The following is a 5269-nucleotide window of genomic DNA, read 5'->3' as shown; positions in this document are numbered from 1 at the left end:
CCGATCCTGTGCGTGGCCCCTCTCTCCGACAGGGAGAGGCAGGTGGGAGCCCCAACTAGGAAACACGCAGCCTGGATCCGCGAGCAAAGTAAATGCCCCGAGAGGAGAGCAGAGCGAGGCGGGGTGGAAGTCACCCCGCCCCAGGGTGTCGCATCACCTCGTGATGACAGCCCACCGACCAACCAGCGGGCGCCTCCGCCCGGCGCGGGAACCAATCGGGGAGCTCCCGTCAAGGGCGGGAGGAGTTCCCGGAGGCCGAGGAGGAGGAGGCAGGACTGGAAGGAGTCCGGGGGCTGACACGCAGCAGGCGGCCGGAGGTCTAGGCTGCTCCCGGTGGGGGACGAGGAGGAGGGAGGAACAGGGGGAGACAAAGAGGCACAGGTAGCCCGGGAGTTTGCCGATGGGACCCAGAGGGGCGCCCCCAGGGCCAGCTCCAACACGGGCGGAGGTCTGATTTGCACCCTCGCACCAGCACCGCTGTCCATCAAGGTCGGACCCTGCCTTTGGAGCGGACGGCGCCACGTTTTGTAAATCCGTGCTCTCTCTACGCAGAGGAAACACACCAGAAGGGATTCCAGTCCAAATAAAGCGATCCCGTTAGGTTCTGCTCTTGCGAGGTTGGCATCCCCCCACCCCCGCTCCCTGACAAAGGAGGCGGGTGGGGTTTTGAGGTCGGAGCAGGCGCTATCGCTCCGCATTCGCCCTCAGGCCGCCACGTGTAGTTAGTAATGAATGGGCACATTCGGAAGGTTCAGGGGGTTCCAGGTACCAAACTTGTTTGGAACGGTGTGTGCCAGATACATGAGAGGGCCCTGGGGTATAAAATATTAAAAAGGGACATGATCTTTGTTTTATAAAGCACATGTAGTCAGTCCCAGGACGGTGTGGCTCGCTGGTGGGGAACATAGGCCCGCGCAACCAAAGGTCGTGGGTCTGATTCCCTGTCAAGGGCACGTACCTGGGTTGCAGGTTCGCTTGCGCCCTGCCCTGGGTGGGGGTGTCCAGGAGGCAGCAAGTTGATGTATCTCACTCACAACAATCAATCTCTCTCTCTCTCTCTCTCTCTCTCTCTCTCTCTCTCTCTCTCTCTCTCTCTCTCTCTCTCCCTTCCTCCTCCTCCCTCTCCCCCCACCCCACTTCTCTAAAACGCAATGGAAAAAGTATCCTCTGGTGTTAATAGGACTAACAACAAAAGTAGAGCACATGTAGCCCGCCAGTCTTCCTGGACTAGAGGAGAAGTCAGCCCTGCTACTTGAGAAAAAAAATTACTAAAAACAAAACACACACACACACTCCAAATAGTCATTATTAAACTGAAATTAAAACTAGGGGTTTCTCACAATAGATTTAATCTTAAATACAGTAAGTGTTAGATATTTACTGAATGACTGCAGCTAACAAGCATTGAATATTTAAAATATTTGCTTTGCAAATGAACTTCTCCCCCCCCCAAAAAAAAACCAACTTGTAAATTTCCTCTACAAATAAGAGTTTCTAAACATTTATTTGAGTATTATTTCATATTACTAAGCAACGTTCTCTGAATAAAAAAAAAATAGCTAAATATGGAATCCAAAGGCCTTCGGTCTTCGTTAAGAGGTTTATTTTATGGATTTCTGAAAAACTGGCTAATTGTATTGCTTAATATTCAGCACAACTTACTCAGTATTTAAAGGCATTTTTAAGTCCTTCATGTACCATGAAACCTTCTACATAGCGCGCGCACACACACACACACACACACACGCACACACACACACAAAACCGTTCAGAAAAGGAATCCAATGGGGAGAATTTTAAATGGACCTTTCCTTGCCCACCAGAGTTGCACCTCCATTGCACATGTTGATAGTAAACAGTCAGGTATTTACAAATTGCCCACTCCCTTTCTGAAAGCAGAAGCTGGAACATTACATTGGCCTCTTTTTGTTCTTTAACTTCGTTCACAGAGGCAGCCTCCTGCATGTACTCCTGCAGGGAGACATTCTTTCTGATTGTTTAGGCTCCCTCTGTTTATAGATAACGTGTCCTCTCTGTGTCCTTTGCAAAAAGGATGGGGTTGGGAGTCCTCTGAGGACCAGTGAGCAACTACTTTCCCTCCGCATATTTACCAGCTGGTGCCTATCCTACTCTTGTCGGCCTTGCCATTTGCCTTCCCTGCACATTCAAAGCTCTATATGTGACACCATCACTATCCACAGGGAGTGTACCACCAAGGGCATGTAGAGCGGTGGAGGAGAGCATCAGATCTAGAGCTCTAGGCTACCTGGGTTGGTATACCAACTTTAGTACAGACTCAGTAGCTGCAGGACCTTGGGTAAGTTACTTATGTTCCATAACCATTCATGTTTCATAGGACTGCTCTTTTGAGGATCAAGTAAATAAATGACACCTGCCATGTGGTTTGGACATTCTCAACTAGTTACAATCATTAAGGTGGTCTCCTGTCATGGCTAAGGGTCCAGACTCCAGGTCCCATTGGCCTGGATTCAAATCCTAGCTCTTTCGTTTACTTAGCTGCATGACTTTGCTTTAGTTACTCTGCATCTTAGTTTCTACAATACAACTGGAAAATGAAAATAGTGTGAGAAATAAATGGCTAGGAAATATAAAGCACTTAGGTGAGTGCCTGAGTGACCTCTGACCTATGGTAATACTCTGTAAATGTTACCACTATCATCAACTCATATTTCCTCAAAGTCATATCTCCTTCTCATGTTATCTTAGATTTGACCCCTTCTTGTCTAGTCAAGGCTGCATGGATTGTCCTGGAATGACTCCAAGATTTTCAGACCAGATTTATGATTGCAGCACCTGGAAGGTGCTCTGTGGATGCCCCTAAAGGGCAACACACACTGGCGTGCACTAACTACTTTTGGCCTAACAAGAGGAAGATTTCCTATCATTAGAGGCGGTCAGCAGTTGAATGAACCACCATCTAGGCAAGAGTTAGATGATGTCTATGCTGGACCACGTATGTTGTGGATAGGATTCATGAATTCCATGGAAGATTGAGCTATGTGAGATCTAGAGTTTCTTCTGCTTTTAAGTTTCTGTGACTCACGAAAAGTAAAATTAGTTATTTCCAAGGAAAGCATTAGACAAAATTCACATACCTGTTTCAACCAAGTGTGAAAATAAAGAATGGAGCTCAAAAAGGGGGAACTCAGCAGTATCTCTTTATTGTGTGATTCCAATCTACTAGCCTTACCTTCTCTCTCTGGAGGCTGCCATAGTAGGTACTTATTAACCAGGTCAGGCATAAATCATAAAGACATCATACATCCGGATGTATAACACAACATGAACCTTAATCTCTGCCAGCGAGGGCACGGCAGGGAGCATCACTTGGCTGGGAGTCCATATCAGATTGAGCTATATTGTGGGCATGAAATGCCAAGTCTGAGAGAGATTTGAGTACAGAACAGTTCGGCAATATGAGATCTGAACGGCATCTGGGAGCCAAGGTCCAAGAAGCCATTAGGAGTGATGTGGCTGATCCTGAGCAAAGGTTTCCTGCCATCTAAGAGGGTAAGCTGCAGAGCAGAGCAGTGCCAGGAAATGTAAAATGCATTTTTCATGGGGTGGGAGTAGATTTTAGCAGCCTGGCCTTCAGAGTGCACCACTATTCCTGTGCTCGGTTCACACGAACAGCCACAGCTGTGCTGTTCTATTCTGTGGCATGATTGCATTGGGAATGAAGGGATGGAGGAGGCTTAATTACCTTCAGGATCTCTTTAAGAAACTGACATCAAAATTAAATGCCAAGAAAATAGGTGCAAGACTTTCAAAGACACCCTGAATGAAGCTTAATCTATAGTAACTTGATGGTAATTCCACCTCTACTCACCCCTCCCTTATCATCCTTGTTTGATGGGATCCTGCCAGGATTCAAGAATTGTTCAATAAAGCCAATTAGATCTTTAAATGCACTCAGTTGAATTTTTGTTCTTTTTTTAAAAAAAATTTTTTATTGATTTTTTTACAGAGAGGAAGAGAGAGGGACAGAGAGCTAGAAACATTGATGAGAGAGAAACATCGACCAGCTGCCTCCTACACACCCCCTACTGGGGATGTGCCCGCAACCCAGGTACATGCCTCTGACCAGAATCGAATCCGGGACCTCTCAGTCCACAGGCTGACACTCTATCACTGAGCCAAACCGGTTTCAGCTGAATTTTTGTTCTTTATACAACATATATGTCTCTCCCTCAGCCCCAAACTAAGCTTCAGTCTAAGTCATATTTGAATCTCCTGCTCTTTGTGTTCCCGGAAAGGGGACCTGGCCCTGAGTGTGTGGGTTCTGCCAGCAGTGTGTGGGTTATGACTTCACACAGAAAATATTACATAATACAAGTTCAAGTGATTTTGAGAGAACATTTATTAAAGCTGGGGACAGTAAAACAAGAAAGGGCCTAGGGTGGAAGAAACAAAAGGAGACCAGGTGGGCTGCTTTAGCTCTCTAAAAGTGTTATAGGAAAGAAATGGACCTAGGTCAATGGTCGGCAAACTCATTAGTCAACAGAGCCAAATATCAATAGTACGATGACTGAAATTTCTTTTGAGAGCTAGAAACTGACTTTTGCACATGGGCCACGAAGTTTCAATTGCACTGTATGTGTGCGCCCACACGTGGTATTTTGTGGAAGAGCCACACTCCAGGGGCCAAAGAGCTGCATGTGGCTCGCGAGCTGCAGTTTGCCGACCACTGACCTAGGTGGAGCAGCTGTCAGCTCATTGGAAAGGCAGAGAAATGGGGGCCTTGGAGGCAGGTTCAGGGGATTAGCCTGTGATGAGCTGCCACTGCCCATCGCTCCACTGGTTGCAAGTCCTGTAGGATGCCTTAGTTTAGGAGATGCACACCTGTCCGGGAAGAAGAAGAGGAAGAGCAAGGCTCAGATATGCTCCCAGGAGGTGTGTGCTGGATCCTTTGTTTTGCAGGTTTTAAAGTCTGGAAGTTAAGGGGAGGATCTCAATAGAATATTCATCAGCTTTTCCACATGTACCCTTTCAGGGTCATGGTCTCCACCAAGGGTCGGTGCCAAGACAAGGACCTAAGTTATTGTACATGGTCCTGGTGTCACCCACCTGGTTTTGCTGCTGAGGAGGTTAAGGTTCGATTTCCGGTCAAGGGCACATACCTGGATTGCAGGTTTGGGGTGAGTGCAGGAGGCAGCTCTGCTTAATACATAGAAACAAACACAGAGAAGCAGTCAAAACGTGGAGACAAAGAAACATGTCACAAATAAAAGAACAAAAGAAATCTCCA

Source organism: Pipistrellus kuhlii, unplaced genomic scaffold, assembly GCF_014108245.1.
Source record: "Pipistrellus kuhlii isolate mPipKuh1 unplaced genomic scaffold, mPipKuh1.p scaffold_m20_p_18, whole genome shotgun sequence".
NCBI lineage: Eukaryota > Metazoa > Chordata > Mammalia > Chiroptera > Vespertilionidae > Pipistrellus > Pipistrellus kuhlii.
The sequence above is the reverse complement of the archived record's forward strand: the minus strand, read 5'-3'. Positions refer to the sequence as shown.